This window comes from Puma concolor, chromosome C1, assembly GCF_028749965.1.
Source record: "Puma concolor isolate L17-30 chromosome C1, mPumCon1.1.hap2, whole genome shotgun sequence".
Taxonomy (NCBI): domain Eukaryota; kingdom Metazoa; phylum Chordata; class Mammalia; order Carnivora; family Felidae; genus Puma; species Puma concolor.
The window spans coordinates 37,998,536-38,025,276 of NC_141674.1; the positions used below are offsets into that span (position 1 = coordinate 37,998,536).

Sequence of the window (26,741 nt, forward strand, 5' to 3'; positions counted from 1 at the left end):
CCTTCCTCCTTCAGCACCAGACCTTGGTAAAGCTTCCAAGTGACACGGTTTGGAAGACCAAACTCTACCAAAAAAAAGAAAGAGCACGTTCTGTGACAGGACACAGCGACCAGAGCTGGGTTTGGTTCCCACCATGGCTGCTCACTAGCTGTGCAAACCCAGGCAAGTGGTTTACTTCCCCGAGCTTCATTTTCTTCCTCTGCAAACCTTACCAAATGGTGAACTGGATGATTCATTCATATGCATGTGTCTACTCCATTCAGAAATTGTTTCAGATTCCAAGGATACAGCAGTGAACAAAACAAACTCTCTGGCATGTTGAGATTACTTTCTAGCGGAACAGACAGGAATTGACAAGTAAACATATTCGTACGCTGGGTGGTGATCACCACTATGGAGAAACACGAGGCAGGGTAAGGGAAATCAGGAGGGCATGCGCAGGGTGTACATTTTATGTAGTGTGGTTAGGGAAGGCTTCCCCGAGACGAAGACACTGGGCATAGACCTGAAGGTGGTTTGAGAGCAGCCGTGGGGGAGACCTGGAGAACACTGGAGACAAGCAGGGTCTCCAACAGGAGGAAGGAACATGGCTGGCATGGCTGAGGAACAGCCAGGAGGCCAGCCTGCAGCAAAAGGGGTGAGGGAGGAGAAGGCACCAGGTGAGGTCAGCATGGGAACAGGGTGGGGATGGGGAGTCATTACAGGCCACCGTGAGGACACTGGCTTTTCCTCAGAGTGAGGAGGAAGCCATGGAGGATTTTAAGCCAGGACTGGTAAGACCTGACTTGCCCTTTAATTCTTTTTTAATGTTTATTTTTATTTTTTAATGTTTTATTTTATTTTTTGAGAGAGAGAGAGAGAGAGATAGAGAGCGCGAGAGGGAGGGAGAACACGAGCAGAAGAGGGGCAGAGAGAGGGGGACAGAGGATACTAAGTGAGCTTTGTGCTGACATCAGCAAGCCCGGCGCGGGGCTCAAACTCACGAACCGCAACATCGTGACCTGAGCCGAAGTCAGGCACCCCCTGACTTGCCTTTTAGAAGCAGACTCTGCTGTGTGGGGGACAGAATGCAAAGGGACAAAGGCAGAAGGAGGGATCCAGGGAGTGAGGTTACCTCGGTGATGGCAGGTGAGGATGGTGGGTGAGGAGGTGGGTTTGGGGCCAGGGAGGCAGACGAGAGACGGCGACGCTCTGGATCCACCACGGAGGTAGAGCCAGTAGGACGTGCTGGCCAACTGGATGTAGGGTATGAGGGAAAAGAGGAGCCGGGAGTGAGGCCAGTTGCCGGGGCCTGAGCAGCTATTAGACGGAGGCTCCATCTTCTGAGTCAGAGAAGACCAGGGGAGGAGCAGGTTCGGGGGTAGGGATGACTCGGGGTTTGGTTTGGGGTCTGCTAATTTTGAGGCACTTGCTAGACAAGCAGATGGAGATGTCAGGACACAACTGAACACAACCGTCTGGGACTCAGGAGGGAAGTCCAGGGCCGAGGCAGACTTCTGGGAGGTGGCTTTGAAGACGAGGGAGGAGGGAGAAGGGACAGGTCTGAGGAAGGAGCCCCACAGGCCTCGGTGCTTAGGGGTCAGGGACACAAGGAGGAGCCAGCCGGGCGGCTGTAAAGGAGTGGCCAGGCAGGCAGGAGGCAGCAGCGAGAGGTTGGCCTGAAATTCTCACAGACATTTTTTTCAAGAAGACGAAATTACCAACTTAGTCAAAAAGCTGCTGAAAATTAGAGACCCTCGCAGGAGAAGACAGATGAGGTGTGCGTGGGACCTGAAAGCAGAGGGAACGCGACACAAGATCATTTACCTCCCTCTCCTGAGGTGCTAACTCAGAATGGGTCTCTTTGGAAATGGAATGGCCAGAGTTGTTGAATCTCTCTGATGGGCTCCCAGCCCCAGGCCCATAACCTGGGGAAGAAAGCCCCAATAGAAGCCGACTTCAGCACTAGCTCCTGGAATGCCTTTGAACCCCTCAACGAAAAGCGGGAGCTCGGAAGCAGGTAATTTTAGCCAAGTGCACTGTGTTTGCTTAGAGTTTGGGTGCAGCAACCAGTTAATTACGCAGGTAAATCATGTCGCCGTCCCTGCAGCCGCAGAGCAATAACACCGTGCTGACCACACTTTTAAGGGTGATATAAGCCTCTGAGTGCGAGCTAAGAGGTTTTATAGGCTACCCTTTGAATGGGCCTCTTTCTCCCAGAGCCCACAGGAGTTGTGTGTGCCCACGCCTGCTCAGTGGTGGGGCGGGAGGGTGGCTCTTTTCTTAGACAAGGTCCATATGACTTGGGACCGGTCCAGGGCTGGCTGGCGGCCCAGGCGGGAGGTGGGAGAAGTCCATCTTTTGTGTCTGTGCTCATATCATCATGATGTGTTTCTCCCACTGCCCAGACACTGCCCGACCTTCCAACTCAAACCCATGTCAGCATCACAAACATCGACCGGGCCTGGCCCTGTGTTGAGCACTTAGAACCCAGGTGTGCCCAAGTTCATCCTTGCCCTCCAGCCAGACATGAAAGATGGGCTGAAAGTCTGCTCCTAGGGTGCAGCAGAATGAACTTAGTACTTCCTAAGAGTCTGGAGCATAATGCAACGTGAGCGCCAAGGAGGGGATGGCGGATTCTGGAACATCTGCTCCTGCCATGCCTACAAGGATAAGATTTCAAGAGGCGGGATCCAGGGATAAAGGCATTCCAGGCGGTGGAAGCAGCATGAGCAAAGGCCCGGGACTGGAGCGTACTCTACACTGGGACACTCACAGAAGCTTGCGCCCCTTGACTCAAACACTCAGAATCCAAGACCCCCAGGTTGCTGAGTCACAGACTGATGAGACCCCAGAATGCAAGATTTGTGGCTCTTTGAGCAAGCCAGAGATGCACCTGGTCAGGTCTCCCCTCCAGGGCAGGAGATCCTGGCACTAGTCACCAACCGGTGGCATCTTGTGAGATGGGAGGCTCATGGGTGTGGGTGAGGATCCATCTTGCAGGGTACTTGCTCAGCCTCTCTGTCCCCATCCGTCAATCTCCAGGCACTGACCAGGTGCACATTGTGACCAGCTTTGCCCACCGTGTTCCGATGCCTGTGAGGAAGGCTCCCCTTCCCATCAAGATGGAGTTGTCATTGCGGGTGAGGGAAAGTGCCCTGTCCGTTAGCGTGCTAGTGACTGATAACGGTCTGGCATCATGGTTAGGATTTTGGTCTCTGGTCTAAACTTCCCTTCACATATTTTACTTTCCTAAGCCTCAACTTCCTCTTCTTTAATATTAGGATAACAACAACAGTGAGCAATTATTTTGTTCTCACTAAGTGTCTGGCACTGGGTTAAATGCTCCTTAGGCATGACCTCTGCTAAATGATCTATAATACAGGCACTGTAATTCTCCTTTTTCATACTGGGAGGCTGAGGCACAGAGAGGTAATGTAATTTGCCCACGGTCACCCAGCTAGTAAATGGTGGAGTTTGAACATGGACCAAAGAAGTCTGACTCCAGCACCTGCTAACGGCAAGGAGAATAATTAACAACACTAATAGTAATAAAGTACTATCCTTTCCCAGAAGAGTGCGTAGCAAATTCATTGTCTGAGTGGGTGTTTAAAGTCTATCTTTAGGGGCTTGGGGTATAAAGTATAGGAGTACGTGGCCCAAGGGGGTGTGGCTGCTGAGAAATTGTTATATTCTTTTTGTGGTGTGGAATATACTTTTATAATCTGAGTAATTTCCTCCTAATGTGTTTAGCCTCCATTAAACTGTGGGCTTCTCCGGGGAAATGAACATGTTTTATTGAACTTGGAAGTCCCCAGAATGATGCCCGGGACATAGTAAGTGCTTAGTGGATGCTAATCTCCATCCTGGACTCACATGGGGGCGGGGGCTCCTTTCTCCAGGGCTGACCTGCACACTGGGCACATCAGGGATGGAGGGGTGCACCTGTCGTCACGCATTTGCAAAGGGGGGGTGGTCTGGGTGACTGACCAGGCACTATGCATGTCCCATGTCTGACTTTCTGGCAATACTTTAACAGCTGCTGTGCAAAGACTCCTAAAGGCTCTCGATGCAGGGGCAGAAAGAGAATGAAAGAAAGAAAGAAAGAAAGAAAGAAAGAAAGAAAGAAAGCAAGCAAGCAAGCATATAGCTAAGATGTGGTTAATACCTTCAGCATGCTTCCCTTTCCAATTAATTAGAAAACTTTATTACAGGAAAGTTAAAGTGGCTTTTCTTTCCAAGGCAAACGTACCAACTTCTGAGAAGCAAGAAAGAGGCATGCCAAAAGCCGCTCCATCACCGTTTCCATCATGCTCTCCTCTGGGTTTGCCGATGCTTGCCCGGCTGCTGTGAGTCCGGCTCACATGTGAGGGGGGGCGGTCAGCTGCACCTGGGCCATGAGAAGGAACCGACCTGGCAGAAAGGGCGTGTGCCCGTGCAAGTATTGGGAGGCCTGAGTTCTGTCCTGTCTCTCCGATCTGCTGCACACCAGGGCATGCAACTGCTCTGGGCTTGGTCTCCTCTCCTGGTCAAAGAATCGGTGAGTGCCCTGACCTCTGAGGCGTCTGGGAGGTGAGCGAGACAGGGAGTGAGGCTCGTGATGTGTGGAGGCTGGGTCTCAGGGACACCCGCACGGCTGCTCAAGTCAGGGAACAAAGGAAAATAATCCCTGCTGGGGCTCACTAAGTCCTACAGAGCAAGCGTCTGGAGGACTTGCCGAGTTTCTGACAGTTCAAACCACTGCGGGGCTGGTACGTGGATAATGGTTGACCATACGGGGCTGCAGCACCCGCCCGGACAGGCGTGATCCACATCCTGTAAGACATTCTGGCTTAACATAATGCAGGCCAGGTGAGGTTAAAGCACACACTCACTCAAAAATGAGGGCTGGGTGCCCTCTGACCCTCAGTTCAATAGCTACCTCCCGGGCAGTGATCCTAGAGAGATAGGAGTGTCCACATCAAAGGATAGAGAGGGACAGATTTATGGGCGTGCAGGGGCTCCTCCCAGGTGTTTCTGCTCCCACCTCCTCCCCACTGGAGCAGCTGGAGAGGAGGCGTTGGCCTTGGAAGGGAGAAAGGGAAGGACTGTTCCTGGAGCCAGCTCCCCTGGAGTGTCTTGGGGGACCTTGAAGGTGGTCTTGCATTCAGGGAAGCTGGGCCCATTGCCAAGGACCCAGATGGAGTTGAAGGGGACATCACCTCCACTGACAAAGTCTGAAGTGGGTCTTTCCTGGCCAGGCAAAATGATTTCTCCTTCACAGTGGTCTTTGTAAGCGCTTCCCCTGTGAAGCCTTCCGTGCTGCCCTCTGAGAGGACCAGTCACTTCTATGTTCTCAAAACATGCAACCACTTTCAGTCAGCTCCTCTTGGAGGGAGGGCTGGTACTGAATTCATCTTCACGCCTGCAGTGCCCAGCACAGTGCCTGACACAGGGTAGGTCTGCACAAGAGAAGCACGGGGCTGCGATGAACGCAATTGTTCTTGACGTCATTCTGTAGATTGTCTGAATAGTGCCCTCTCACTGGAAAGATGGGGAAACGAAGGCCCAGAGGGAGGACATCACTTGCTCAAGGTGGCTGCCAGGAGTCAGCACCCGACTGGGACAGATTTCAGGATTCCCTCATGGCCACTACAGTGCCGCGTGGCCCTCGCACACTGATCTGAGCTACAGAGGAAAGTTCTCCCTCCCTGCCTTGCCTTAATCTACTTGACCACGCTGTGCACAGCCCATCCAGGAGGGGGAAATGTCTACATTACAAAAATCATACGAAAGAAATTATGGATGGAAAAATCATTACCTTATAAATCGGCCGAGCTGTTCAGAACTTGTAGGAAACAGGGCATATAAAATTCGTATGGCACGTTGGGGCTTTGATAGCGCCTCATTACAGCCCTCAGACTCCAGTGAAAAATGTCCTCACCCAGAGAGGGCTAATTTTCCTTTATTAATGACATGGGGTGGGGCTGACACCATAAATTCCAGCTACCTGAGGGCCCTGGAGCTTGGGACAAACTCTTCTGAGCAACATATCTCTCAAGGCTGCACTGCTCCAACCCTGCCTAGCCTCTGCTGCACCCAAAGGAAGCAAGACAGGGGAAGATGGCCTCCCCCAGCCCCAGGCCCCCCAGCCTTCAGACGAAACACAAAGGGGCAGAGTGGGTTGGGGCCGTCTCTTCTCTGATGAGGGCCCCACCAGAAATGTTAACTAAATGAGTCCCTCAGTGGGAGATGGAGTGCCGAGGAGAAGGGGATCCACATATTACCCCACATTTTAGGTGTGATTCCCATAATGCAAGTGGCATGCAGTATGAGGTCCATACTCCAGTCTGTGACCAGGGTCAGGATTCAGGCTCTAAGCAGGGTCTGTACTCAGGCTGTGACCAAGGTCAGGGCTCAGGCTGTTTCAAGTGGGCAGGACTGGACCTTGGTCACAGGCCCTTAGAGAATCCAAGAATCTAGAGTCACGGTCATAATACCAGAGAAGAGTCAGCCAAGCCTGGCCCCGGCAAACAAAGCTGGCTCCCATCCCGTGGTTTTGCCTTTGTTACAAACTGCGGTCAGCACCCAGGCTTGCACAACTCTGAGAGCTTCTAGGTTCAATTCTCTTCTTGCCCGTGACAGAAACGAGGAAACTGAGGGCCCACAAGTATTCCCGGAATGCCAGCAGAGTGACCTGGACAAGGAGGGAAGGTGAGTCCGGGCCACCTGCTTCCTCCCGACGTGATTTCCCAGCCGCCCACAACTCCTCTGCAGCAGAGAATCATGATAAACCATGCCTGTCACAGCCGGGCCCACGGGCCTAGCTCATGACCATGTGCCCCAGGAGAAAAGGGAAGGGAGAGATCGTCTGTCTTCTCAGAGAGTCACATGCCCCCAAGACATCTCCTCTATGGCTTCCCGAGATGCCCCAGTTGCCTTGGTTGTCTGAGTCCACAATTAACATCCCTTCACACCTGCGTGGTGGTTCTGGGGTGCGTGCACGTTGCCTAACCCGAGCTCCACAGCGGCCTTCGGGCTGGGTTACAGATGAGAAATTTGAGCAGAGCAGTTGGTCACACGACCAACCCCTTCAACCTGATATGCTGACGCTCTAACCCAGAACCTCGGAATGGGACTATATTTGGAGATAGGGCTTTAAAGGAGCAATTAAGCTAAAATGAGGCCTTTAGAGTGGACCCTAGTCCAATTTGACTGGTGTCCTCACAGGAAGAGATTAGGAAGCACAGGCACTGGGCCTTCATGCACAGAGTGAGCAAGAGGATCTGTGAGCCAAAAGAGAGGCCATGGAGGAGGCCAGCCCTGTGGGTACATTGGCCTCAGACCCCCGGCCTCCAGAACTGTGCAGAGTGAATGTTGGTGAAGCTCCCTCTCAGTGATATTTGTTACGGCAGACCAAGCTGACTAAGGCAGTGGTGTGCCCAAGATTTACCAAGATGAGACTTGCATCCACGTATCTGATCCCCAGATCTGATTCTTCCTTACTGACAATAGGCACCTCTCAAAGCCCCGGATAGCTAGAACTCTGAAATGACAGAAATCGCATCTTTGCCTCGATATCTCCATTGCCTGGCTCCCAGCCTGGCAGGCGGCAGGGGTGTTGACTCTTTGCTGTTTTGTTGAACCATGTGTGAGCTTCTGAGGTCGGTTTGCTGGGTGATGGGATGGATGGGGCTGCTCTGGAAGCCGGGGGAGGGGCGGGAGCACAGGGCATGCTGGCCTCTGAAGGCAAACTCGGCCCCCACCCAGCGCTTTTGCCTTTGTTACAGCTGCGGTCAGCACCCGGGGTTACACAACCGCTTTCTTGCTCAGTCCCCACCCACTGTGGCCAAAAGCAGAATCCCCTGATGGGACATTTGGCACAACCGAGGGTTTCACAGGCCTGTTCCTTCCAGAAGAAGCTGCAGACCCAGCCAGCACTGGCCCACAGACTCACAGGAGAATTGCAAAACGAAGGCACTCACCCCAGATCAAATTCCTCCTCCTTGGGTCTTTGAGCTACTTGTGTATGCAGAAGAAAATCTATTTCCCACCCTCAGCAAGGAGACAGCTGGACACAGACAACTGTGTCATTAGGGTACAGCACAAGAGGTGTGCCTTCTGAGGGAATCTTCCACCAGCCACAAGTCCTCAGAGGATACTGCAGACTTCTCTGGCCCAGGCCCTCTCACCCAGGGCAGGGACAAAGCCTGGACACAGAATCAGTGGCCACAGATGACAGTGAAGTCCTTTCTCATAGTCAAAGCTGTCTCATGATGGGGCAGGCTGTCCCCAGCAGTGCTGGGTTTGCTAAGAGGGGTGGTAGGAAAGCTTCTGCACATCATATGAGGAAAGGACCCACACATCATATGGAAGGTGGGCCAAAATGACCCAAAGGCCTCCCTCTGCCCTGAAAGAGTAGTAGTCTAAGAATCTAGATTCATCCATTCAATGTACCTGTGAGCCCTGTGTTGTGACGAATGAGATCTGCCCTAAGGAGCTGGAGGGGACAGCAGGAAACAGACGATCACAGTCCAGAACCATGTGTGCAGTGACAGATGGATGTCCAGGATGCTTCCTCGACACTACCCCTGCCCTGCCCACGTTCCCTCCCCTTAAACACTCCCAATCAACTTCCAACTGCCAGCTCCTGTGTTCCTTTGCCTGAGGCCCTCTGTAAGCATGAGATCCCACTCTGCCTGAGCAGGCCAGTGCTGGGGATGAATATTCCCTCTGGACCAATGACAGACAAGAACAGGAATACCGATACGTCAGCTCCCCTGACTCTCGGGTGGCTGAGTCTAAGGGGCATGCTTTCATCATTCCCAGCATCCCAGAGGATTGTGCTCCTTCTGCTAAGTTCATTTCCCCAACTCCTAGGTTCAGGTCACCAAAAAACTTCATTTAGGATCTGCAGCGTTGAGACATAGGTTGGGGTTGGGCAGAGAGACAAGAAAAGAAGGGGAAAGGGGGGAGGGAGAGAGAGTTTTGACATTATGTTCAGCAAGAAATCTTCCTTTGAGTTACACTTAAGCTGAAGAAGGATCAGATAGTTTTCTAGAGTTGGAGGCTTCTGTTCAAGTCCTTCCTGTGACCTGCCAGGTGAGTGAGCTCGGGCAGTGAAATCAGTATCACCAACTACAACAAGAGTGAGAATCTCCTCCTCACAGGTCCAAGATGAAAATTAAATGAGATGACAGTGTGTGTGTGTGTGTGTGTGTGTGTGTGTGTGTACATGTATCTCACAGCTGCTGAATTAAGTTCTAGACACAAGCAAATCATCCCACATGCATCACTTTCCTAAATCCTTCCACTGACCCTACTAATAGTATTTCCATTTTACTGATGAGGAGACTGAGGCTCAGAGAAGTGAGTATCCTAAGATAACTCAGCTAATATGTGCCAGAGGTGGGATGTGAACCCATGCCATGTGGCTCCAGAATCTGTGCACTTAATCAACGTGATTCACATAGTAGGTCCTTGAAATGACAAAGGAGCTTCCAGAAACCAGCACAAGCCAAAGCAGGGGAAGATGGCAAGGGCCCTTTCAGAGCTCTTTGCTAAGGGCTAAGCTGAGAAAGCAAAACAGAAAGGCAGAAACTGTCCAAAGAATAACCCCAAACCCAAACACCCACAAGCCGCAACGGTGGCCGCTGGCACGGCTGAGCTCCCAAGAAATCTCGGGTGCTCTGGAACTAAAACTGGGCCCAGAGAGGAGCAAGGAAGGTGATGAGGGCAGAGCTGCTTGGGGAGGCCTGGGGGCTCCCTGCCTCGAGGAGCGCCACTCATAAGGACTCTCAAGCCAGGCCATCTTTGTTGCTGTTGGAGACCAAAATTCCAGGCCACAGTAACAAAACTGACCATGAACAGAATTGAGATTTGGTCTCTCCCCGCCTCCCTACTCACTACGAGATTCATTTTCATGATCCCCTTTGAATGATGGGAGCTGGAGAAAGCTGGAAACAGGCCTTGTGTGGCCACTCAGGGCCAAGGATCTGAACCATCCCTGCAGCCTACAAAGGCCGCCATTGCCAGACAGGTCAGCCAGAACTCTCTGGGAACTTCAGCTCAGGGCAGAATCAGCGAACTCTCCAGCACACTTTGACTGCCCCTGGCAGGCTCTCACTGAGTCAACCCGTGTCTGCTTATCGAGCACCAGCTATGTTCCAGGCACTTACTAGACATTAGGTCTCTCGATCTCGCTGCTGTTGTCTCTACCCGGCAGGTGGGGAGGTGGGGCAGGGGGAGGTGGTGGGGTGGTGAGGATGAGTAATTTGTCCAACTTCACCTTCCCGAGGTCTGACTCAAAAGCTCTTAACAACCATGATACTCACCCCCAAACTGAATGACTCCAAGTGTATTTTTCTTGGTTGTCTCTAAAATGAGGGTGATGGGGACTGATACCTCTGCAGAGGCCTGGCTGCATTCTCATATTCTCCTTGACGTTGAAAAGCCCCTCTTCCATGGGTTCCCAAAGGCAGCCAGCATGGGTGGGGCAAGTAAAGGAGTGTGGGTAGGAGAGCTCCCCCTCCCACCCCTGGAAACACACCCAGCAGAGAAAAGCCTTTTCTAATGAGTGTTAGCTAAGCAGAGCAGCCCCTGTGCAAATAGCCCGAATGGGGGGCTTGGCTGGTACTGGGGCCCAGGGCCACTCACAGGGGGTGGTCGAGCTGGGGAATGTCAAGCTCTGGGGGATGAGCAAACAGATTGCTGTGGAGTCCACATTCCTTGGCCTGCAGCCTAGGGTCCAGAGCCACCGATGCACCCTGGCATTGTCTGGAGGGGGCCTGGCCTGGGTAAAGGGGCAGGGTCAATATTTGCTGGTACATATTGTACCCCACCTCCGGCGGCATCTGTGTTTGAACAGCCCTGCCTCCCACTGCCCAGCATCTCCTTCAAATGCACTCTGGGCCCTGCAGGTCCCCACAGGAGGGTGGTCACTAGACTTGAGCCTCGGGGCTGGGGATAACTCCAGAGGGATTTCCTACAGCGTCTGAGCTCTAACTTTTCCCCATAGGTCAATACTAGGAAAGTCATGCAAGAAAGAGTCTTGAAGGATGTCAGGGTGCCTAGCACAGGGACTCCTTGCAGACCATGCTAGTTAATATGGGTTATTCTGGAAGTCATCTTTGATCCCTATTCTCTCTTTCCAGATCCCACCATCCATCCGTCCATCCATCCGTCCATCCATCCATCCATCCATCCAATATTTATTAAACTCCAAATGGCCCTGAAAGTCTGTCTTCTCAACTGTGATTATCCTTGGCCACACCCAAGCTCCTCCTGCCTGGATACTGTAACAACCTCCCGCCAGGTTACAACCCGAGCCCACTTTCTAAACCACAAAGATGATCATGTCTCTGGTGCCTGAACCTTGCCATAGCTCCCACACCTGCAGGACCAGCAACTCAGAAGGCTTCTAGAGACCTTAGTGATCTCACTGCTGCTTCCTTCTCCCTTGGCCTCACTTGGAACGTCCTCCCCCCAACAATAATACGATGTAATGGTTATGAGCAGGGCTTTTGGAGTCAGAAAGAGGGCTTTCAACTCCGCCACTTACTAGCTATGCCATTTTGGGCAACTCTCTTAAATCTGAGCCTGAGAGGTGGGCTCTTGAGCAAGAAATTAGGAAAGTGTATTTTAAATTCTCAGCATAATGCCTGTGACCCCCAGCACTGGCGGGATGAGTCACACACTACAACCAAGAGAACTAGGAGGGGGCCACAGGAAGATGTCTGAATGCCTCACCTGCTCTCAGTCTCCCCCAAGACTTTCACAGCCTCTGTCCCCTTCCTTCTACTGAGTTCCCCACTCCAGAGAGTGTACCTCCATTTTGAGCAGAGAAGGAAAATACTGGGGACGATGTCTGGGGGAGTCCTTCCTCTGAGGACACACGTGTATCAAGGTGCAAGCGGAGCCGAAATGTTTCAATCGGCAATGAAACCGAGTCACTTTGTTAATTGCCTGGGATAAGCCACAGACCTCTATGATGTGACGGTGAGGGTCTCAGCAGCGTGTAGGTGCCACAAGCACGTTAGCAAGTATGAGGCGCACAAGGGCATGTGAGGCCCCGCTGGGGAAGCCACCCCACAGCTTGCACTGTGCAGTGAGGGCGAGTAAAGCTCAGAGAGGGAAAGGAGCTCACCCAAGGTCGCTGCCAGTTGGTTGCAGGCCCGAGATTCAAGGTCAGGCTCTAATGTCTCCCCCTTGAGCCGGTGGCTCACAATTCGTTTGGTGTCTGAGTTGGTAACATTTTATGGAGAGAGGCAGTCTGTGCAGGTGGTGAGAAGTAGGGGAGACAGCGTGGCTTTGGGGTCAGAGGCACCAGAGTCTGAAGCTGAGATTTTCTGCCCACTAGCTGTGTGACACTGGGCAAGTTGCCTGCCACCTCTGGGTCTGTTTCCTTATTTGTGAAATGAGGTTCGTAGGCCTTGTTCTTGGAATGAGGGGAAGATTTGATGTAAAAAAAGGTCCAGCAGGGCACCCTGCATAGGCCTGGAACGTCAGAGGCCCTCAGACACGGGGTTCGTGCGGGTTTCCAGTCAGACCGTCTGCGTTTTGTTTAAACATCTTTTATTTAAGATGAAATATTTCACCAGAGAAACTGAACCAATATGTATGTATATACCACTGAAATGTAACATACACTGATCTTCTACTGTATCTGCATCACACATTTTTTAAAAGAAATAAAATCGTAGCATCAGCGGTCCCTTTGCCCCCTCCTTGATCCCATTCACCTCTTTTCCCCTCCAGAGGCAACCACTTCTGAGGCTGGTGTGTATCCTTTTTGTCTGCATTCTTATTCTTTTGTTATACGCATATGTGTGTGTGCACAATATGGAATACTGTTCTGGTTTTAAATTTGCATAAGTGGTGGAAGACTGCATAGACTGTTCCATGATTTGCCTTTTAAAAATTTTTTGATTTTTTTATTTTGAGAGAGAGTGTGTGAGCAGGGGAGGGGCAGAGAGACAGGGTAAGAGAATCCCAGGAAGGCTCCATGCCGTCAGCACAGAGCCCAACGTGGGGCTCAATCTCACACATTGTGAGATCATGATCTGAGCCAAAATCAAGAGCTGGACACTTAACCAACTGAGCCACCCAAGCGTCCCTATGATTTGCCTTTAAAAAAAATTGTTTTTAATGTTCATTTATTTTTGAGAGAGACAGAGAGACAGAGCATGAGTGGGTAAGGGGCAGAGAAAGGGAGACACAGAATCCGAAGCAGGCTCCAGGCTCTGGGCTGCCAGCACAGAACCTGACGCGGGGCTTGAACCCACGAACTGCGAGATCATGACCTGAGTGAATGAAGTCAGGCGATTAAATGACTGAGCCACCCAGGTGCCCCTGCTGCCGTGATTTGCCTTTTTAACCCAATGTTATGTAAGTGAGACTTACCCGTGATGACACACATAGGTCATTCATTCTGTGTTCCATCATATGAATAGAGTACGCTTTACTTCTTTAAAAAAAAATTTTTTTTAATGTTTATGTATTATTGAGGACAGAGAGACACAGAGCATGAGCATGGGAGGGGCAGAGAGAGGAGGAGACACAGAATCTGAAGGAGGCTCCAGGCTCTGAGGTGTTAGCACAGAGTCTGATGCGGGGCTCGAACTCACAAACCACGAGATCGTGACCTGAGCTGAACCCAACTGAGCCACCCAAGGGCCGAGTACGCTTTGCTTCTTCATTTAATGGACATCTCCCCAGCCCCCTGCCGTGCTGTTCTGACTAAAGCTTGGTGAAGAAGAGAAATGGGAGGAGAGAAGCCACTTTCCCTGAAGGATGGACAAGACATTCTCTGAGCATGAGGCTGGCTCACAAAGCAAAGCCCCTGAAATGCTGTTCAGCCTGGGTGAGTGCTCCTCTCGTAAGCAGGGGCTGAGGCATCCTCCACAGGGGGTAGAGAGAAGATCTGTAGGACTGCTGCCCGCTTCCACACACACTCCCTCCATACCCACTCTGGACTGGCCCCCGCTCTGCTCTGCGGGTCCTTCTGCTTCCTGTGCTCCCCGCAGACCCAGGCTCCCTGCTCTGCCACTGACCCAGGCTCAGTGCTTGGCTCCCAGTAGGTGCTCAGGAAATATTAGTGATGAATGCCTAAGACGATGAAGTGAGCAAAGACGCGTGTGGATGATGAGAGGCCTAAGTGGATGGGTGCAACTAGCTCTCAGGTGTAGAGTAAGTTTGGCCTTCCAGAGCCTTCCCTCTCGACCTCGGGAGGGCAGTTTGGAGAGGCTGAGAGCCTCATCCTTGGTTGTCAGCTCAGCCATGCTGCTGAGAACACGTGCTCCCCCACACTGCCCGGAGGGGCTCCCGAGGTCTTCCCGGCCCGGCCGTGACGCTCCGGTTTTGGGCGATGCGGGGGCCGCCTCACTGCCCCCATGCACCCACCCCCGTGCCCGGGGACACACTGTCCGCACACACCCTCTCATTTCTCAAGAGCACAGTCTGGGATGAATTCCTTGCTCACCGCCAATGGTAAAGGAGATTTATTACCCCCACGAACTCATTTTATCCTCCTCCTTCCCAGAGACTTTGATGGATTTTATCTTGATAAATGATGAAGCCCCGGGCCCTGCAGGCCACAGAGAGGAGGGCGGGGAGCTGGGAGCCTGGAGAGGAGAAGGAAGAGTAGAAAGAACTGGAGGCTCTTGGCTGTCGATGTTCGGGAGGGGCTGTCACTCAGAGCTCTCCTAGGCTGGGAGATGGCGCTTGAATAGGACAGTTGGGGACATTTTGGCAGAGTTTCAACAACTTGCTGGGTGAACATGTTGGTACTGCCTTCTTAACGGTGGCTTTTGCGCTCGGACGACTGTCATAAAGGCAACTTCTGCATCTAAGTGGTCAGTCTTGGTGCAAGGCAAGGATTTTTCTGAAGTGGCCTCTCCTCCTCTCAGACCTGCGCCCTTAGCAGGTGCTCCCTATTCTGCGGCCTGTTTGTGTCCTGAGCTTGCTTCCTTCCGGAAGCTACTTCCACAGGTTGCTGCCCGAGTGCTCAGGGCCAGGGCACAGTTGCAGCTTTGGCCCTGCCCTACTGTGTGTACCCACCTGGCACCTTCCTACTCATCTTTCCAGGGCCACACACCTCTCCTTGGGGAAGCTTAAGGGCCCCTTCTCAGTACCTACTCTGGGTGTCCCTCCAAATTCCTCCTGGCACTCTGCCTGAGGCCTGACTGCTCACCTGTCTTCCCTTTAGGTGACCCCCTGGGATACCAGGTCTGATCCACGGCAGTGTCCCAGGGCCCATCCCGCACAGGCTGTGTACAGGGAAGGCCTCCAAGCACGAAAGAAGGAGTGGGGGAGTGAGAGAACTCTTTGGGGATCCTGCCCTTACCCTGAGTGGCCAGTTGCCTGGACACAGGGACTGTCCTTAAGTTCTCTTAGCATTGTTTCTGCCACACAATGAAAGCTCAGTACGTGCTAACTACTGCTAATGTGCGAGGTGCTACAGCAACCGCTTTATATCTCATTTAAATACTCCTAACAGCCTGCAAAGTAAGATTTATCATCCCCCGTGGCAGATAATGAAGACTAACTTGAGTAAAGGAAAGCAACCTCCGAAGCCACACGGCTTGTGCAGATACAGACTCAAACGTGACCATCCTGCCCCAGAAGCCCTTGGTGTTTTCCCTCTGCCTCATCCTGAAATGGCAGACAGCAAGCAGTGAGGCCTCTTCTAGAAGCTGGCCAGACTGGGAGGGTTTGCCTGTGCCCTCTGGAGCGGCTGAGCCAGCAGTCTCAGGCCGGGGGACCTGGTGGGGGACTGCAGGGGTGTCTGGGCACAGTGGGGACTGTGGTGGTGGTCACGGTGGTAGCCTCATCTGGTCTGTGAACCAAACGCAGCCATAAACACCCTCCCTGTAGCGCGCACACATACATCCACTCACACGGTTCCTGGAGCCTGCTAGGAGGCTATCTTCATGATCAGGCAAGCAATGGCCTCTGCTCAGCCTGGTAAGGAGCACAGGGGCTCCTGCTCGGAGGTCATCATTTTCCTGAGACACGGGGCTGCCTGTCCTGAGGTTGGCATCATGCTTTGTTTCAGCAGACCCCAGATTTTCAAGGCCTTCCTTCCTTCCTTTTTCCCCCTCCTGCCCTCTGTCTCCCATCTGGCCTGCCCCTCCCACCTCTGGATGCCCTCCTACTGCCAAGGCTGTGGTCCGGTGGTTACCCAGAGCCAGCCACGCACGGCTGAGAAATGGATGTGGCTTACCAGGGGCCCATCCAGCCTGGCTGACCCACATGAGCTCCAGTCAGACCCCAGCCCCTGCATCCAGAATCAGCCCCAGAGCTCAGTTCCACCTCCTACCCTCCACTTTTACCTCTTCCCAACAACTACGTCTGAGAACAGGCTCACGTGCCCGTAGGCATTACCTGTCTTGGCCTTGACTTGTAAAGCTCTGACCATGGAATTCAGAAAAGGCTCTGCAGCGGCCCCTTTCTGGCCTGGCCCTGGGGTCAGGGGAGGCCTCTGCACGCACCAGCAGGCAGGCAGGCGGGCACAACCCGGGTGAGGGCCTGCCTTAACTGCGGCCCACGCTGCTGGGAGAAGCAGAGATCACACCGCCTGGCCCAGAGTGGCACGTATCCCATCATCCCCACCTGCCCAAATGGGACAAGGCTCAGCCCAGCTGCCCCCTTGAGGGTGAAGTCCTCGGCACCTCCAGCCCTGGCACCTCTATCCCACCCCCTGGGGTCTGGTGAAGCCCATTCCTCACACTGGGCGGCTCCACACAGTTACCCCACCCTCAGGAGCTCACTCAGTTCTCACACAACCTTGTGGGGCGGCTGACGGTGGGGTGCGGGGGAGGCAGCCCAGGTAGGGGCAACCCGGCAGGGGTGTGGGGGAATGAAGACGTGAGTCTGCTTGGTACAAATGCACTGCACCCCCCACCCCCTTGAGATCCGGTCTGACGTGGGGGTCCTGAAGCTGACCAAGACAGTCCTTGCTGGTCCTTGCTGTCCTGTGGCCACCGTTCTCCGGAGAGCTAAATGCGGGATGATCCGAACTATCAAATCACCGCTTTGTGCCTTCATTCTTGCTCCTTTGCTTTCCTTAAACTCCCTTTCTAATTCCCAAAGGCTCAGCTTGAGTCTCCTTTCTCCGAGAATTCTTTCCTACTGAGACCCGCATCTCCCTCTGGACCAGCACAGCTGCACAAGCTCCCCCCGGTTGTGTGCACCCAGCCTTATGACCCATGTGAGTAGAACCCACTGGAACAGCCCTGTCTCCTCCTTCCCCTCGTCTCTTAACTAGCACCTCCTGGCACAGCACTGGGCACCCAGAAAGAATGCCCTATAGACTAGCCAGGGCTTCGAGTCTGTGTGGGAAACGGTGCCAGTCACTGAATCTTTGTTACAGTGACACAGAGAACTGATGAGTCCTGGGTTCCTGAGTGACAGCAGGCACCTTCCTTTTCTCCTCTGGGTCCCAGCATCTTTTAGTCAAGTGAGGCTGTCACCGACCAATGGAATGCTAGCCTTGTGAGCATCTCTTTCAACCCCCTGTGCTGCAGGGAGCAGACCAGGCCCAGAGTTGTTTGCTGGTTCTGGAAGAACCAGCTGATCTGGCCTAGGTGACCTCAACAATCCCTTCTACATTGAAATTCTTTGATTATCTATAGCAGTTTAATTGCCTGGGGGAAATTTTGTGTCCCTGCCCACCCCCCCCCCCCACACACACACCTAGGAGACATTCAGCCATATCTAGGGGTATTGCTAGTTGCCACAAATAGGGGAGGGTATACTACTGGCATGGAGTTGGTAGAGGCCAGGGATGTAAAATGCCCTACAGTGCACAAGGTTGGGCAAATAAGTGAGACTCAGTTTCCCCAGTAGCTCCAGGCCTCCCCCTTCCTGTCAAACATTCCTGAACCCTACCCCAGGTATGCAGGGCCCTGACTGCCCTCTGCTCCAGGCATCCCATCTCAGGCTGGATGCCCAGTGTTGGCCTCCTTGCTCTTTGATCATGGGGGGCAGGCTGGATGTATAGGAAGGCCTGACTGCTGGTGGGAGGGAGGGCACAGGGGGTCCTGGGCATATGCTCTAGCGATCTACTCCCTTCTCAGAAGCACCTCTGTTGAGCGACAGTCCTGCCCTCAACATCATGCTCTATCGTGGGCCCCCTCTCCAGTGGGTATCCCCTTAGCTTGCAGCTGGGACCAGGAAGCCAGGAGTGGGGAAAGAGGCCCAGCTTCCTCCTTCCTGGTGGTCTTGCCTCTGCTGCCTGGCCTGCCATCGCTCACTCCTCTCTTTCCATAACTTTACCTATAGGCCTTCCTCCTGCAGTGCAGGTTTATAAGTACTGACCTTTCACCCGACACTGGTGTATGGCCTGTTGGTGGGTTCTTTGTTGACCCAGCCCATCCATGCCTGTGATAAAGTTTCACCTGAGCTTTCACAGTATGGTGGGATTTTGTTACACATTTCATGGTTCACCTTTATAGAAAAGAATACAACTTCCTGGCATGGGCAGTGTCCCAGAGAGTCCAGGAAATGCAGTTGTGGAAATTGAGAAGAGGAGACACTGGTCCTCCACCCAGCTCCAGGTCCCATCCTCTCTCTGGGCTTCCTTTTCTCATTTGTAAAGTGGTGAGTCCCGACCAGTTGGTTTCCAATGGCCCTCCAGCCTTGTATCCTGGGCTACTGTCGCTTCCTTTGAATGGCAGTGATACTTCTGGCCAGACCAATGCTTTGTTAAACACGTGGACCAGGAGGGAGGCAGGCGCTGTGGGAGGTGGGAGGACTTTGCTATACAGGCACACAGAGGATCTGGAATCCTGCAGGCTTGGGGGAAAGTTTCCACTTTCCACTTGCTAATTGTCCTTCCGTCTCCTCATCTGTGAGGGGCCTAGAATAGCACAGGGGCTATTATCACTATGGCGACTGCTAATCGCCACCACAAGTCAAGGCACTCTTTCCCATTGACCCTGTGCTCGGCCCTGTGTGCCAACAGGAAGGTAAACCTTGTCCACATGCTAGGGAGCCCCCAGTGTGGCAGGAGAGCATCCTTGACTTATGAAACATCATAGATCAGGGTGCAGTGTGCACACCTAGTTTCTAACAACAGTGTTGCATCCTTCAGAAGTCAGAGTCCCAGGGGGCAGACGCAGGCCAGTCGTCTCAGCCCAGAGCTGGCTGAGATCATCAGGAGCAGAGAGAACAAATTTCTGTCAAAGTCCCCACAGGGGACCTTGAATCCCTAGGAAGTCAGAGAAGCCTCAAGAGATATAATTTGGCTTTGGGAGTCTTGAATATTTCTCTACACCTGACCTCCTTCGGGGCCACTGTGAGGCAAAGAGGGAGCCCATACTGCCTGTTCCCCAAGGATGAGGGCCACGCTCTGGAAGAGGGACATTGGCTCGGTTTCCTTGAGGCTTCTAAAAGAGTGAGTGGCCCAGCCAGGACAGCTTGCCAACCCCACTGTCACCAGCACAGACCCCCCAAACCTTTCCTAGTCCAGGAGAGTCCTGGAAAATTCCCAAGGCACGTGCTGGGATGAGGGTGAAGGATAAGCCAGGAGGCCCCTTGGCTGTGTTCCTCCTGTGCTTTAGAACTTGGCTGAGCGTGTGATGCAATTCAATGGATCCCTCTCCACCCCAGCCTTCCCGTCCAGGCCTGTTATTCCTTGACTTTCTAACAAGCGCCCAAATGAAGGCAGGCTGAAAGGCCCCGGGGGCCTCTCCGTCCAGGCACGGGCTATTAGTGGATTTCAAAGACCCAGATTTGACTGCAAAGCTGCAGCCAGCTAGACCCTCATTCTCAGGCCCTGTCATAGCCAATCTGCCCCTCACCAGCTGGTAAGAGATTTCCCTGCACTTGGCTATGTGGTCAGACTTCAGAGCCACCTGCCTATGTCCCGCAAGGTAGTAAAATGCGTCATGACAAGTGCATTTACAGAGCTGCCCTGGATTGTGGACGCAGAGGCTCTGAAATCATACTTGGCTGTGACATCTGCAGTGGCACATCCGCTTACAAATGAGAAAACGTGGTCTTCAGCTGAGCCGAGAGGGAAGGCGAAAACATTAGCCCTTTCCTGGCTTGCACGGATACCCAGGCAGTGTCTACATCTTTTCCTGCACGGCAGGGGAGCATGGTGTGGCATCGGGGCGTGACCCTGGGAGGTGCTGGCTGGTCAGGAGGGAGCAGACAGATAAAGATGCAACAAGGTGAAGGCTGCCTCTGGCGGTTCCTAGCTGGGCGACCTGGGTCAAGTTCGTCAGCCTGTCTGAGCTACAGAAGGGGCTGTTGTGAGGATTAAATAAGATAATGTTTGTAAAGTACTTAGCATGACATACACTGGCTTCCTTCCATTTTTCTGGAAGGAAGGAGGGAAGGACAGAGAGAGTGAAGAAAGAAAACGGTGATCCCTTCCAAGGACAGACAAGCATGCTCAATGGACATCAGAAGTGTAAAATTGTGTTTGTGCAGGCTGCAGAATAGCTTTCCTGTGACATTTTGGGTTTTAATGGATTCCAGAAACCTGCAGTCAGAACAGGATGTTTAACTTTTGTCCTTCATGGAAAAAAAAAAAAAAAAAAAAACCCAAAAATGATGCACTAACTAATCTCTCTATTCACTGGAACGATGTGGGAAACAACGAGAAATGGGGGAAAAAAAAAGAAAAAGAAAAGCCAATGCAAAAAGGTTTGTTTTTACATATGAGCAACCAACAAGAGTATTGCAAAATGTGGCTGGAATCAGTAACAAAACTTTTGGAGATGAACCATTGAAAGTGATGCTTTATCAGGGGCAAAACACTTGGGAGGGTCCAATTTTGGAGGCCTTCAATGGGGTTTGGATTCCTTTAGTACCTCAAGGGCAGGAAGAGGAAATGTTTTTATCAGAAGGGGGTGGGAGGTGAGCTGGCTAAAAAACACCATTTGTGAAATAGGAGAGGAACCATTTTACAGCAAATGTCAATGTGGAAACCCAGCAGTCCCCAAGCCCCTCTGGCACTTGGTATCTGCAGGGATAGTATCATTTTTTAGCTTAAAATAACATGAATTCCTGAACTGGATGCTTTACGAAGCCAAGGCCTGTTGACCTTGCACATCGCTGTTCCCGGAGTTGCACAGCACCTGACGTATGGCTGGTGCGAAGGACACACTTCTGAATGAAGGCAGGAAGGACAGACGGAAGAGGAACTGAGATCATGGAATGTAAACTCAAAAGTGTGGCCCAAATCGGGGGATGTCATTCCACTCAGCTGTGATGAGCCTAGAAGCAGATGGGGATTCTGTACTGTGAGGCCTCACCATCCCCAGCTGGGCAGATGTCCTTGGTCATTTTTGTAAAAATCAAGATGTCCTTCTTTATTTGTTGGTAACCAGGGAACTCTTAATCCCAACCATCCTTTCTCCCTGGGGCCTCGCTCTGGACTCTGCCCAGGAGCATCACACAGTAGCCAGGGGAGTGTTCAATGGAAAGATTCCCCAATCGATCCCCCTTTGTCTTTCTTCCTTCTCGCCTTCTCCCAAGTGAGCTAAGTTCATCTTCTGTGTTTTCCCCAAAGAGCCCCACATCACAGAACTGTCTCTCTCTTTTTTTAAGTTTATTTATTTATTTTGAGAAAGAGAGGGAGAGAGAGTGATCAAGGGAGGGGCAGAGAGAGTGGAAGAGAGAGAGAATCCCAAGCAGGCTCTGCACTGTCAGCACAGAGCCCAATGGAGGGCTTGAACTCATGAACCTTGAGATCATCACCTGAGCAGAAACCAAAAGCTGGAGGCTTAACCGACTGAGCCACCCAGGGGCCCCAGGAATTGTCTCTTATAAAGTGTCCATTTCTCCACCTGAAGGATGGGAGCTGTTTTTTACATATTCATGTTTCCATTGCCTAGAATGTAGTTGGTTCTCAGTAAAAGTTTACTAAACGAATGGGCAGATGTTGCTACGATAAGCTGGGGACAGAAAAGGAAAACTCTCAAGACTTGTTGAACATAACACACGACAAAATATTTTCTGATTCTGAGCAATAGTCCCATCGAGCACTGGAAGTGAACCCGCCATGCCTACAAGGGCAGTTCACCATGACTGGCGGGGTCAGAGACCCAGCAGGGGGCAGCGGGAGCTGTTCTGCCAAGACTTGGGGCTGTCGTGTTGACCCATTCTTGGCCAAGCTGCTTCCTCTTTGTCAAAAGAGAAGCAGAGAGGGCAGGAAAAGAAGCCTTGAAGAACATAGATTTGAATCTCAAAGGCCATCAGATATCACTCAAAATCACCCTGCCTTTGAACACAAGAGAGCTGGATCAGAAACACATGGCGTCTATTCCCTCCCCGTCACACACGGTTTGAGAAATCAAGGCAAACCAAAGAGCCCTTGAAGGCCACAGAGGTAACCAGAGCAGGGTCCCGGTGGCCATTCTAGAGAAGGAGAGCCGGGCTGTGGAAGGGGAGGTTCTCTTTAGATCTAGCCCATCAGAACAATAGGATACTGGAGGCCCTAGTCTATCAGGTCAGGGTCCAGTCAGGAGACTGAATGTTTGTGCCTTTCCCCCAAATTCATATGTTTAAAACTAATTCCCCAGGTGATGGTATTTGGAGGTGGGCTTTTGGGAGGCGATTAGGCCATGAGGTGGAGCTCCCGTGAATGGGATTAGTGTCTTTATAAAAGAGACTCCAGGGAGCATCCTTGTCCGTTCCACCACCTGAAGACACAGCTAGTAGACAGCCATCTAGGAACCAGAAAGCAGGCCCTCACCAGATGCCGAGACATACACTGAAGGGGAGAAATGGACAGCCCCCACCCCCAGGCCTTGTGCTCCAGTCAGAGACACAGTCCCTGCCCGCGAGCAGCTCAGAGCCTGGTGGCTGGTGACAGACACACGAGGACATAGCAGACAGCATGATGGACACCAAGTGTGTCCAAGTGCCACAGGAAGAAGCCTCAGGACACGATCGACCTGCCCACCAAGGGTGTCAGAGAGGACGGATCAGCCTGAACTGAGTCTTGATGAAGGAGTAGGGACCTGTGGGCAGATGAGACAGAGGAGGGTGTTAGGCAGGGAGGACACACGCGTGGAGGCACTGAACTGCAGGGAGCCTGGCTGCCAGTTCCTTAGGGGTAGAGCATCATCACGATCATAACCACAGCAATAATGAGGGCCGCACTCACACATTTTCTGTATGGTTTTCTGTATGCTGGACAAGATTCGAAGTTCTTTACACGTGTTAGCTCTTAATCCTCACAAACAAGGCTATGAGGTAGGTGCTATTGTTTCCCTCATACAGTTGAGTAAACTGAGGCACAGCTGCTTACCCAAGGACACCAGCAGTAAGGGGCAGAGAGTTACTAGAGCTGAAATCAGAGAGGGGGGCCCAGGAAGCCCCTGCACACCTGTCAATCAGAAAGGCCCTCCCAAGTCCCTCCTCCGTCCACTCTCCCTGCTCTAACCAGGACCAGACCTGGATCGGATTTGAAATCTGATAAGAGGCAAGATGGCTTAGAGTCAGCAAGGAAATACATTTGCTTTCAAGAAAATTACATTGTTGTTAAAAAAAAAAAAAAAAAGAAAGAAAGGAAAAGCACTCCCTCCCCACCCCCCACATTGATGTGACTAAAGAGAAAACTCTCTAGCCTCCTGGGGGTGAGGACCCTTCACCCTTGGTGGGCTGGTTGCTGCAAGATTCACACAGGCTGCTCAGATGCTGGGGGCGAGAAGGTCAGGGCAGGTGAGAAGATGTATTAGAGGGGCTGGTCCTTCCCCCTTGCTCATTGCTTCACAGATCCCCATGATCCCCATGACCCCCATGGGCCCAAGCAGTTAGTGGTGGGGCCTGATGTCCACTCCATGCTCTCTCTTTTCCTTGTATGTTTCACTTCCTCCGAGGCCCCTGGAAGTCCTTAGCTGTCAGCACCAGCAAGGCCTGGATCGTGGTTCAAAGGCAAAACGGTCTCTGTAGTGATCAGGGGTTTCTCTGAGGACAGGGAGGGACCAAGAGGGCCAACAAGTGCCTGTGTTTCTGTGCACAGCTATGCTTCCAGGGTATCTTGGATTTGAGTTATTCCACGTCTGCCCCTGGGGGAATAAGTGTCTACCCATGACCCATCGGATGGTGGGCTCCTGGGAGGCAAGGCAGCTCTGTGTTCAGGTGCATGTTATACCTATGACACCCAGGTGTGTAAGCCCAAAGCAGCCTGATGCTATGACCACCATAGGGGGGCGGGCAATCTGTAGGGAGTCACAGCAATGCTTTTCCCACACTCCCTGGGGAAACCTGATTCCATCAGCTCATGTCTATTTTGCCACATACTGTCTAGCTCCCGCCCCTCTAGACCTATGTCTGGTCTTCTGGGATGACTTTCCACTCCCCTTCCAGGACATGACTCGGGCTGTTGTAGTTTCAGATGACCTTGACCAGGCTGCTGCATCCCTTGGCCTCATAGACCTCACTCTCTGCCACCATCCCTGCCACCCAGGGATATTTGGAAAGAATAACATCTGGAGGAATGAATGGATGGACGAAGAGATAAACGACAGGCCCAAGGCCCCACTAGGAGCAGGGGCAGAAAGAGCGAGAACCCAAGGGTCCTGACTCCCAGCCCAGTGGGAGTTTCTGCTCCCCATGTGGGCTCCAGGAGGCAGCTGAGCAGAGATGGGCGGGGAGTCAGTATGGCTGGGGTGAGGTGGAGGGTGGGGTAAAGGAGGGGAAGGCTAAGGGACAAGCAAAGTGAGTCGGAGGACTGAAATGTCTGCTAAGAATATTCTTAAAGCCATTTGGCCTAGTGTTAATATCTGACCCAGTGGCCAGACTACCTGCCCAGACTCACTTACTAGTTGGTGATTAGCAAGTTACTTGACCTCTTGGTGCCTCTGCTTCTTCATTTGTAAATTGGGGACAAAGTCACGGCCTACCGTATGAGGTTTCTGCGAGCCTAAGTGTGTTGATACATTTTAAAGTACTTAAGACAGAGCCCAGCACACTGCCGGATGAGCGTTGCTCTGGGCATCAAATGCCGTGCCTCCTTGAGGCACCTAGTGGGTGAGTACGTATGATGTCAGCCCACGGCTGTTATTCTGGTGCTGACCAGGTCCGACCCAGCACCCCAGGCTTGTCTTTCCCAGGCACCTTCCCTACGGACTGCTCTCAGAAGGGAGCATGCCTGCTGCGGGCACCAGCCCTAGCATGCAGCCCAGGAGCCCCGGATGTGTCTGCCAACGACTGGCTGTGCTGGTGGCCAGGCTGCCCACAGCTGCCTCCTCTCTAACAACCACCTGCTAGCACCACAAGCGTTTCTGCTCTTTGCCCCATGTGCTTCTCAACAGCCCATGAGGAGGGCGGGGTGTAGTGTCATCTTTCACACAAAGAAATTGAGGCTCTGAAAGGTAAGATAACTGTTCAAGGGCAGCAGAGCCATAAAAGCCCAGTGGAGGATGGAGGTGTGGTTTCAAAGGGCCCGGGAAGGTACCACCAAGGTCCTGTGTGAACCAGTCCTTAGAAGCTATTGTCTTTATCTTAAAGGAAAAGATGAGGCTTGAGGAGAACCTGGGCACAGAGAAACCCTTGAGAAGCTTGAAGGCCAGGGGAAGGGGCGCAGGGTTGGGGTCTGAGACATCAAGCCTGGGAGTGGGGGGCCCTCCAGGCTCCCGTGCCTACCAGACCTCGATGCCTCCCACGTTTGAGCTCAGGACCCAGGATGGGGAAGAAGAAGGTGTGTGGCCTCCCCAAATGCCACAAAAGGGCTTTCCCAAAGTGCCTGCCGTGGTGATGTCAGGCACAGTCTTTACCCAGTACTCTTCACCGTATTTACTGGGTGGAGGCATCCATTTCTGGCTTACTCTCTAAAGCGCTCCAAACACACACCCCTTACCACCAAGACGGGCAGGGTCAGCAGCCAGCACATGGCTGGGGAGAGGGCACTATGCTACAAGGGCAGACCCCCAGGGCCAGGACAAGGGAAGCAGGGAGCCAGCTGGGATTCAGGGCACGGCATCATCTTCCAGGTGTGTCTACACCAGATTTTCCTGTGTAGACCATGCAACTGATTTCCCACTAGAGGTGGACAACTGGGAAGGTCTGAACACATTTCTAACCACGCAGGGCCTCCGTGGCCCCGTGGAGCCTGAGAGAGCACCACACCAGCCAGCTACCGTGTGCCAGGCCCTGGGGACTAGAAAGCTGCCTGGCATGCTGTTTTACTAGGTCAGAACCTGCAGAATGAGTGCAAGGGGCAGAAGACCAGCGGTGCACCTGGGGGCCATTTTGACACTAAATCAAGTTTGTCTTTGCTTTCTTTCCTTTTTAAGAGAAAGCAGTGGATTTCTACATAAGAACATGGGCTGTGGCGCCTGAATGGCTCAGTTGGTTGAGCGTCTGGCTCTTGATTTCGACTCAGGTCATGATGACACGTTTGTGAGTTCCAGCCCCACATCGGAATGCTCTGCTTGGGATTCTCTCCCTCTCTCTCTCTCTCTCTATCTCAAGAATAAATAAATAAACTTAAAAAAAAAAAAAGAACATGTGCTATGAGGGGATGCTGATGCCAAGGGGACAGGGTGACGGGAAAGCTTGCTGTCACACACCTCAGAGCAGAGCAGGCCACGGCCAGGCTGTGGCCTTGTCATAGAGAAAGAAGACGGCGTGGCCAATAGAGGTCAGGAGGCAGAGCCCCACTTGCAAAACCAGAAACTTGCCGGAGAGCCCGGTCTAGTGCGGGAGCAGGGGTTACAAGGGCCGAGTTCCCAATGGGCAAAATGGGTAATGAGTGAGCCACTCACTGGGCCAAAGGAGATCAGAGGAAGTGGGCCTGCGTGCTGGAGTTTAAAAGAATTTAC

General features: G+C 52.5%; 1 protein-coding gene and 1 long non-coding RNA gene across 2 annotated transcripts in view; one reads left to right on the forward strand and one right to left on the reverse strand.

The window, feature by feature from the left end:
• TRABD2B (TraB domain containing 2B) overlaps positions 1–26,741 on the reverse strand; it is a 213,795-nt gene that overhangs the window by 73,146 nt on the left and 113,908 nt on the right. The gene's annotated exons all lie outside the window — the stretch shown is intronic.
• On the forward strand, positions 1,649–3,552 carry LOC147577995 (uncharacterized). Its single transcript, XR_015254682.1, has 2 exons — positions 1,649–1,999; positions 2,388–3,552. It is a non-coding gene; the product is annotated as an uncharacterized LOC147577995 (long non-coding RNA).